Source organism: Rhinopithecus bieti, unplaced genomic scaffold, assembly GCF_001698545.2.
Source record: "Rhinopithecus bieti isolate Rb0 unplaced genomic scaffold, ASM169854v2 scaffold_31355, whole genome shotgun sequence".
Classification (NCBI taxonomy): Eukaryota; Metazoa; Chordata; class Mammalia; order Primates; family Cercopithecidae; genus Rhinopithecus; species Rhinopithecus bieti.
The window spans coordinates 19,026-29,583 of NW_016813357.1; the positions used below are offsets into that span (position 1 = coordinate 19,026).

General features: G+C 40.6%; 1 pseudogene; it reads right to left on the reverse strand.

Annotated features, from left to right (window-relative positions):
* LOC108512641 (ATP-dependent RNA helicase DDX3X-like) overlaps positions 1-2,917 on the reverse strand; it is a 15,721-nt pseudogene extending 12,804 nt beyond the window's left edge.
* Positions 2,918-10,558: the final 7,641 nt, after the last annotated feature.

Genomic DNA, 10,558 nt, shown 5'->3' on the forward strand with positions numbered 1-10,558 from the left:
ACAGCAAGATTTTATAAATAGTCTTACTTGGCAAACCCATTTAGCTGACTTTGTGGGTATTCTCAATAATCATTTTCCTAAAATGAAGCTGGTTCAGTTTTTGAAATTAACTAATTGGATTCTCCCTAAAATAACTAAATTTAAACCAATTGAAGGTGCTGAGAATGTTTTTACAGATGGGTCTAGTAATGGTAAAGCTTCTTATTCTGGTTCAAAAAGTAAAGTTTTGCAGACTTCCTATACTTCAGCTCAAAAAGCGGTGCTTGTAGCTGTAATTGAGGTATTGACTGCTTCTGATATGCCTATTAATGTGATTTCTGATTCTTCCTATGTGATTCATTCCACACAGTTAATTGAAAATGCTCAGTTATGATTTCATATAGATGAACAACTGCTGACAAAAACAAAAAAGGAGGAAAAATAGGGATTATAGGACAGCCCATACACAATTGAATCTAGCATTATTTGGTGAAAAGATCCAATAACAAAAAGTTGGGAAATAGGTAAAATAATAACTTGGGGTAGAGGTTATGCTTGTATTTCTCCAGGCCAAAACCAACAGCCAATTTGGGTACTATCAAGGCACCTGAAACCTTATTATGAGCCAGATGCCGTGGAAGAGACTCTGGGAGGATCCCGAGGACCTCCCAGTTGCAGACATGTTGAGACTGACACTGAGGAGAACCCCAACTGTCACGACCCACACCCGTCGAACGCAGCCACCCACCTGGGGGCAGATCAAGAAGCTGTCACAGATGGCAAAAGAAAACCTGAGGAAAGTGGGACAACCAGTCACAATGAATAATTTAATGGTAGCTATGAGAGCGGTTATCACCACTGCCGTGAGTATTCCTTCAGTAAGGGCTGGTAATAATGCCTGGATGCAATCAGTATGACACAGTTACACATGCTTTCTGATCTCAGTATTTACCATAATAAATCTGATCCTATAATTGAGGCATACCACCCTCAAAAACCTATTTGTAAACAGGATTGGACCCAGTTAGAAAAAATGAACGTACTTGTTTAGGAAGATTGCTCTGCAGAACAGGCAGAGGTGCTGCACAATGATTCCTATGGAATCATTATTGATCGGTCCCCTAAGGGGATGTTTAGCTTGAATTGCACCTCTCGGTCTGTGTGCCATGGCCATACTATGTTCAGATGATCTGAACAAATCAGATGGTAAAAATGATAAGTATGGCAAAAGTTCCTATTATCTGGAACCATGGCGGTATAGTGGCACCTCAACCTCAAATGATATGGCCTGCTCTAGGAGCTAAACATAAGGATTTGTGGAAACTATTTAATGCTCTTAATAAGATCAAAATTTGGGAAAGAATTAAAAAAAACTAGAAGGACACTCTACAAACTTGTATTTGGATATAGCAAAATTAAAAGAACAAATATATAAAGCATCCCAGGCACACCTTAATGCCAGAAACTGGAGTGTTTAAAGGAGCTGCAGACAAATTAGCAGCTAGTAACCCATTTAAATGGATAAAAATACTTGGAAGCTCTGTGATTGCAATGATGATTGTGCTTTTAATCTATGTTGTTTGTCTTTGTATAGTCTGCAGATGCGGATCCCGACTCCTGCAAGAAGTAGCTCACTGTGACAAAGCTGCCCTTTTATCTTTTTGCAAATCAAAGAAGGGAGACATGTTGGGAGCAAGCCCCCCAAAAACTGGCCATAAACAAAACCTCTGCAGCAATGTAACATGTCCATAATGGCCATAACGGCCAAGCTGGAAGGTTGTGGGTTTATGGGAATGAGGGCAAGGAACACCTGGCCCGGCCAGGGTGGAAAACCGCTTAAAGACATTCTTAAGCCACAAAAAAAGCCTGAGCGATCTGTGTCTTAAGGGCATGTTCCCCGTGCAATTAATATTTCTTATTTTATTTCTTCATTATTAACATAAAAAGACAGGAATATAAGGTCCTCTGAGCTGGCCATACCATGGTCAAGCCATTGTGACATTCCCCTGCCCTTGTGATAATGTACTTTGTGATATTCCCCATCCTTATGAATGTACTTTGTAACATTCCTCCCCTGCCCTTGTGACAATACACCAGCCCCACCCTTGTGAATGTGCTTTGTAACATTCCCCCCGCCCTTGTGAATGTACTTTGTAACATCCATGTGCTGCCCGCAAAAAATTGCTCCTGACTCAACCGCCTATCCCAAACCTGTAAGAACCAATGATAATCCCACCACCCTTTGCTCATTCCTTTCTCAGATTTAGCCCATTTGCACCCAAGTGAATAAACAGCCTTGTTGCTCACACTAAGCCTGCTCAAGTGGTCTCTTATACAGACGCAGGTAACAAACTCAATGTTCCCCATGATAATTTCTCCCATGTCAACTGCTGAAATTTTCAATATGTGGAAGACAGTTACTGTTGGTTGCCTCTATTGATATATCGTCATATTTCTCAAAGTTAATCCCAGTGTTTCCTCCAGAAAAGAGTACCTGCTCCAAGCATTCACTTGGTGGAAGCAGTTTTGACCAATAATCTTTATCTGACTTGTCACACCAATGACTGTGTCCACTCCGTTCAAATTTGCCAAAGCCAGTGCTGTCACCATTACTGCCAATACCATCGTAGTCACTCCATCCAGGATCATCAAATCTTCCCCTTGATCCACTTCCACAATCACTGAAATAACCAGGCTTTCCTCTTGAATCTCAAGACCCAAAACTGCTATATGCATCCTTATCTTTGCTACAACTCCAACCTGAACTGTCTTTATCATAGAATCCTTTAGATGCTTCCTTGTTCCTTAAGTGAGGAGGTATATAGCACTCTTGGCTTGCTGTACTTCCTCCTCCACTCTGTTTATCAGAGGAATTCAGGTCCAGATGAGCAAACTGCTCCTCTAGGTCGAGGGCATTTTCTACCACCATATGACTCATCCCTGAAGAGAAGTGGAAAATCAAGGTTGTCCACTGTAAGTATGAGACCAAATATCCTAGTTTGTTCATTTTTAAAAATTATTTCTTTATTTCCCCCCACCCCCACACCACTGGGTTAGCTCAAACGGCCAGTCTTCAAGCTCTGAAATTCTTTATTCTGCTTGGTCTAGTTTAGTCTATTGATAAATTTTTCTATTGTATTTTGATATTCTTTAAGTAAGGTTTTCAATTGCAGAAGCTCTGATTGATTTCTTTTGAAGGTGCTTATCTCTTCCTTCATTTCCTGGATCGTGTTAGTAGTTTCTTTTTGTTGATTTTCAATCTCATCTTGAACATCTTTGAGTTTTCTTGGAATCCATGGGTTGAATTCTTTAGCTGACATTTCTGAGTTTCCATTTTAGTTGGGGGCCATTATTGGAGAGCTAGTGTGATCTTCTGGTGGTGTCACAGCCTTCATGGGCCAGAATTCTTGTGTGGGTTCTTTCTCCTTTGGAGATAACTGGCATTTCTAATTTTTGTAATTATTTTCCTATAGATAAAATTCCCCCCCCCTTTCAATCTGTATGTTATTGGGTTTTTTTCTTCTTTCCCTTTCTCCCCCTTGACAGAGGGTGTCACTATAAAGTATGTTGGAGAGGGTCTTTTGGCTTTACTTCCGTATTGCTACATACTTCTGTCAGCAGGTTTCATATTGGGCTGTGTAGTTCAACCTGCATGCTGGTATATGGTGTTAAAGCAAACTAAATATGGCCTGAGAGGGACTCCATATTTCTATATTTGAGTCCTTGTGGATGAACTGTAACCTAGCTTAATAGGCAGATAAAATTGAAACCTAACTTAGTAGTATGCACTTGTAACAATAGTTAAGTTTTAGCCAGTCCCAGCGGCCATACTTTAACCATTCATACACTGCTTAGTGTTCAAACTATGTTCAAAGAAGGCATATGTGGAGCTGTAACCAATCCAGCTGTTGTGTACCTCACTTCCAATTTCTGTATGTCATTTCCCTTTTTTTGTCTATAAATCTTCCACTATGTGGCTGCACTGGAGTCTTTGTGAATCTGCGTGATTCTAGGGGCTGCCCAATTCACGAATTGTTAATTGCTAAATTAAACTTTTAAAAATATAATTCAGCTGAAGTTTTTCTTTTATCAACGGTTTTATGGTTCAGAGCTAGCGGTTGTGCAACAGATGGATATGTAACTAATCTTTGTTTACTGGGAGATGCTCTCTGTTGTTTCAGCTAATGGGCTGAATCACGAAGTGCTCTGTGACATGTGCTTCCTGTTCTGTGGGGGTAGGGGGACACAGCTGGGCAGAGCTGGAACTTCTGGCTTACCCTCAAATACTCCTATGTCAAATGCAGGCACCAGCCCTAGTGCAGGTGGCTAGGAGTAGGAGGAGCTCCTAACGAAATGTGCTGAAGTTTTTGTGGGGGATTGTGGGGTGCTGCACAAGCCCCTTGTCCTAGATAGACAAGAATATGAACTGTTGCCTTATCACAACCCTGTTCCAGAGCTCATGACTCCTAGATGAGTCACACACTGTAGTCTATCTCTGGGCCACAGTGTGGTTGAGAGCCTCGGGGACTGCTTAATTCGTGACTCTCCATGGGAGTGGTTTTGGGGCAGAACTTCATCACTCAGACTAATTAATATAAATAGCTTCATAGCTTCCCTGTTCTCCAATGTGATATCATTACTTCTTTATGTAAAAGGGGGGTGAGTCTGCCGTTGGGCCTGTGTGTTGGTCATGGCGATATCAGCTGGTTGTGTCAGCTGGACCTCAGGCTCCCAGGGAAGTGGTCAGATGTCAGCAGAATTTGAATGGGGTAGGAAGTTCTCTAACTCCCCAGCCCCTTGATTGCTGGCTGAACATCATGTATGAGTCCTGATGGAGCTAAGTTGGGGAGGTGGGGTTCCTCAGGTGCTGGTCATGATGGTAAGGGGCAGGCTGGTCCCCGGGTCACTGGCTGAACTCAGGTAGGGTTAGGCAGAGCACTTAGGCAGTGAGAGCCTAAGGGAAGATCACAGGCTTGTGGGGGTAAGGTTTTTAGTAGGGCTCTGGGCCACAGATGAAATAGTCATGTAGGGATTGAGTAGGTACACTGGAAGCCAGAAGGCATCAAACCCCATTTGGGAGGGGGTCCTGGTGGTGGTGGGTCACGCAGAAAGCATTCTGGCTGCCTCGGCAGGGCAGCTGCTGGTATGCTGGAGGTGTGCGTAAGGGCTCAGGCATTTTGTTTCCTCCCCAGCCTGGGGGCAGTAAGGGTGGGGACTGTGGTGGCTGGCAACGGCAGAGGGCCTGTCAGTTGCCTCAGGGAGCTCCACCCCAGAAAAATGCAGAGCCACAGCTGATCAGAGTGATCAAGTTGGGGCTGGGCATCTACCCTACCGGCCCCAGCAGTGAGGGGCCCAAGCAGTTAAGGGCAAGGGAAGCCTGCCTGCCGAAGAGCAGGGCGAGATGGTTCTTGTGTAAATAAGTCTGTCCTCTTTCTACATAAGGTAGATGCACAGGTGCTATGTGCTGGAGGTGTCAGTGAAAGAAATCAGGCTCTTTGTTCCCTCCCTAGCCTGTGGGCAGCAAGGGAGGGTAACATGGCCGCAGCAATGGAGGAAGGCCTGAGTTTCTTCTGGGAGCTCCACCCCAGAGAAATGCTGGGCCAAGACTGGCCGGAGTGCTCAGGAGATGGTGGAATGGCTGCGCTGCAGGCCCCATTTGGGAGGCCCTGTCAGGTGAGGAGCCGCAGAGGTGGGGCCTGCAGTCCATCTGCTCCTCATCACTGTGGATGCAATCTCTATCCTAGGGGCATGTGAAAGAGCCCATCCTTCCTTGTTGGCAGGTCTATGCAAGCTGGTGCCTGGGTGCTCAGTGATCCAAGGTCCTTGGGGCTTCACATGACCTTGAGTGATGGCTCTGCCCAGACTCCAGGTGTCTCTTTGTGTCAGTCTGGAGGCCTGGAGAGTTGGGAGGATCTCCCATTCCTAGGATTGCTAAGGTTAGTGGAAGAATTGTGGATCCCTGGGGCTCTCCCTCACTCACCCTTTCCCTGTGGTAGTGAGCTTCCACTGCCTCTGCCCCAGTTCCGGGTGGGTGGCTACTCTGCTTCACTCCTCTCTGTTCTCCATGGGTCCCATTGCTTCCATTATGAGTCCCTATGTGTTCTCGTGGATGATCCATTTGAAGAACTAGTGTTTACTAGCCATTCTGTTTCCTCTTCTTGAGAGCAGAGTGCACTACCTGCTTCTAGTCAGCCATCTTTATTCTCTACTGTTATATCCCACTTTTATCATTTTTGATATGAATACATAGATTTTTTTATTGTGGTAAAAGCACGTAACATAAAATTTACCATTCATTTTAAGTGTAAAGTTCAGTACTTTTAAGTATATTCACTTTTTTGTGAAATAAATATAAAGGCATAAGTTTTAAATTTAATGTTTTGTTCTATTTATTCACTGAGTTGATTTATTTATTTGAATTAGCTTTCTATCATTGATTCTTTGAAATTTTCCAGATGCTACTATTATTATTAACCACATTTATAATCTGTATTTCTTCTCTCTTCCCTGATTGCATTTTGAATAATACCTTCTAAATATAATGGTTAATTAGAGCAGAAATAGTGGGCATTTTTGTCTTGTTCCTTGAGTCTTCATTTAGAAATGCTTTTAGATATTTCTCCATTTAGTTAGACCACTGACTAGCGACTAAGGTATGAAGTATTTTTTATGTTAAAAAATTAGTTGCTTATTTCCTGGGTGGTGTCGCGCGCGATCGCTCTTTTACTTTTAACATGCGATGCGCATTTTCCGTCAATGGCTTTTGAGTATCTGTGGGAAGATAGTAGTGATCTTTCCCTCTTAGATCATTAATACTATGCTTCTATGCGACTATACAATGAACTTTCACTAATATTAAACCTACCTTGAAATTTTGCTATCAGAATCCAATTGCTAACGATGTATTATTTTCTTCACATCTTGTTAGATTCTGCTTTACAAGTATGCTTATTTATTTTTCTTGCCACTTGACTTTTCTTACTTGAACATTGGTCTATATTGTTTTAATGCCTCTCCTAGTATCTTAGCTTAAGTATGCTGTTTATTACTTAGCGCTTGTACTGAAAGAGATGAACTGGAAAAACTAAAAAGGCAGAAATGAGAGTCCACAGGCTCACAGCACCGGGCGGCCGCCCTCAGCCTAGTTAAAAGATCGGGACCCCGGACCTAAAACCGATTAGCGTTAATTAGCGTCGAGGTTCATTCTATAGACTCCGGACAATGTAAGGACAAACGTTGTGAAAGTTCGTGTCTGCATCTACATTACCGGTGTCTGCCACAGATATTCTTAGTCCTGCGCCCGGAGTACAAACACAATTCCTCTGATTTGTGCTCCCAACTGCTGAGCCCCAACACATCCGTGTGCCCCACACACATCTCAGAAACACCACCTAGAGGACGGCTGATAAGATCACAACCGTTTGTAGTTCTTGTATCTAAATGCACGCGGATACAAATGGAAACACTGTTAAATTGTATTAACCAAATTACCAGTTGCTAATGCTGGACAGACCAAAGAATTCCTTCTGTACCTCTGTAACCTTACATATTCTGTATGCATCGGGCCTATAAAAAGCGGCCACATGCATCTTCAGGGCACACTCTTGTATGTTTGTAGAAGAGCGAGAGCGCGAGTGCGAGAGCTGTGCATTAACGATCTTGCCGGCTCTGCGATTTGCACTCTGATTTAGGTGTCTGCTTCGGGGCAGACAAAGCGCGTCTGGCGACAATAACGAGCTACATGAAAGGAGTTACAATATATTTCTTCTTTTCCAAGAAGAAGTTTGATGTTTTGGTAGAAGTCTCCTGTGAAACAATTGCACCTGCTGCTTTTTTTGTGAAGTAGTTTCTTAGTAACTTTATTTCTTCTATGAAATTGTTCTGTTTAAACATTTTAGCTCTAATGGATTCAATTTTGGCAGTCTGTATTTTATTAAAAGATTATTGATTTTTTCCAGGCTTTCACATTTATTTGCATGGAGGTCTAAAAAATATTGTAATTTTATTTTTTTTTGTTTCAGTAGTCATTTCCCCCTGAATATTTCTTAGTTTGTTAGTGCATTCTCCTACTTCTCCTGAACAAATTATCTAGTGATTTGTGCATTCTCCTACTTCTCCTGAACAAATTATCTAGTGATTTGTCTGTTTTCTTAATCTTTTCAACAAACCAGGAATTTTGTTTATTAGTTTAATTAATTTATTTTAAAGATCTCCTACCTTATTAATCTTTGCTTTTTTATTGATTAAAGTGTTTAGTTCAATGGATTTCCCTCTGAGCACTGCTTTACATACACCCCATAGATGCTGATATGTAGTGGTTTTTTTTCTTATTATAATTTCTTAACTTCTGTAATTGTAGTTTCCATTTCCCCTTGCACACACTAGACTTGTTTAATGGGATGTTTTAAATTTCCAGGTGGAAGAGTCTTTCTGGGTGTTTTTGTTTTGTTTTTGTGAGTAATATCATGTTTTATTGCGTTATCACCTGTATTGTTTGTAATATTTATATTTTATAAAATTGCAGATTATTTTGGTGATCAATTGATCGATGTTTGTAAATGGATCATGAGCCCATATACTACTCTAATACTCATGCAAATATTCTCTATTAAGAGCAAGTATAGTTTAATATATATTCCTAACATTTACCCTAAGGATTATGTTGTCTATCTCTTTTCTCTCCTTAGTCATTTTTTTCCCCAATTGATCTGTCATGAACTGAGAGTGATGTATTAAAGTCTCCAATTATTAACATATTCTATCTATATTATTGACTCTCATTAGGTTTTACTTTATCAAGGTGGTTGCTGTTTTTGATGCATAGGCATTCATAAGTTATATACCTTGATTGCTAATTGTGGCTTGTAGCATTTAAGATTGACATTTGTTGCCTTTCGGTCCTTGAGCACGGGAGGCACGGGGAACCAAACGGTCGCTGAAACAAGGTCTGTGTTGAGGAGTTCCGCCATTTCCATCGTCTCGGTCTCTGCGCCTTTCCGCAGAGCTTCGCAGCGCTATGTGGGCCACAGCATCCGGGGAGGTCACAACCTCTGTGGTCCGTAGGAGCACTATGAGGAGGGCCCCTGCGGGAAGAATTTGCCAGTTATTCAGTGGAAAACAAGTGGGCGTTACTGTTAAGATGTTTTTGTCACCTTGGATCTGCATTTGCTGCACCCCTTCCCTTATACGTAAAGACACCAACTGCTGTAAATCATAAGGATGTTTCAGTCGTCCATTTAACAGATATGAAGGAGCATTTTAACCGATACAGATCGCCGCAATGGCTAACCTAACTCATGCATATCTAGATTATGTTTGTCATAAACTTATGAAACATGAAAAAAATGACATTTGTTATGATTAATGTCTTTGGGCTTGAATTCTACTTTGTCTGATATCAGGTAACTATTACTACTTTCATTTTGCTTCAATTTGTCTACTGTTTTCTTGTTCATTACTATATTTTTAGCCTCCTAAAACACTTCTTTCATGTATATTTCTTGCATATATAATTGAATCTTATTTTATAAGTCAAGTTATAGTGCTTTGTATTTTAGAAAGATAAGCCTATTTACATTATTGATATGACTTGTAGATTTAGATACAAATCTGTTATTTTATACTATGACTAACCTGATGTATTTGCTCTGTTTGTCTCTATGAAAGCTGTAGCCTGTGTTTTTAAATATATATGTTTTCATATTTGGAGGGTTTTTCTTTTATCCTAATGATTAATTTTATATTTATGCCTTTCTTAATGCCTTCGTACTCTGTTTACTCATTTAAACTTTAGCAATTTTGTCTGTTTCTTTTTCTAACCCTTTAATGCCTATATATTGCCTCTAATACAAAGAGCTTTTTCTAGTTTATTCTTTTTCCCATCTTAGTGCATTATTTCCACTTTGCCACAATATATAAGATCTGTACATTAGTTTTATCACTGTTTATGCCTTGGTTTTTCTTTTATATATATATACACACACACGAACACATATTATATAAAATATATATACATACACACACACACAAAATATTGAAATAGTCTCCATAGTATATGAAATATATTCTTTGAACTTTATTGAGATATAATTGACAAATGAAATTGTGCAAATTTAAGGTTTCAATTTGATGATTAGATATATGTATATGTTGTGAGATGATTTCTACACCCAAGCTAGCTACCATTCTATCACCTCACTCAGTTAACATATTTTTGTGTGTGTGGTATGAACATTTAAGGACTACTTTCTTAGCACATTTCAAGGGTACAGTACGATATTGTTAAGTATAGTCACCATGCTCTACATTTGATCTCCAGAATTTATTCATCTTATAACTAAAAGTGTGTGCCTTTTGACCTACATCTCCCAATTTCCCCCATACCCAGCCTCTAGTAATCACCGTTCTACACTGTTTCGCCAAGTTCCATTATTTTAGATTCCAAATATAAGTGAGATCATACCATATTTGTCTTTCCCTGTCCGACATCTCTCACCTAGCATAATGCCCTTGAGACTCATCCATGTTGTCACAAATGGCAGGAGTCCTTCCTGTTTGTGGCTGATTAATATCCCATTAT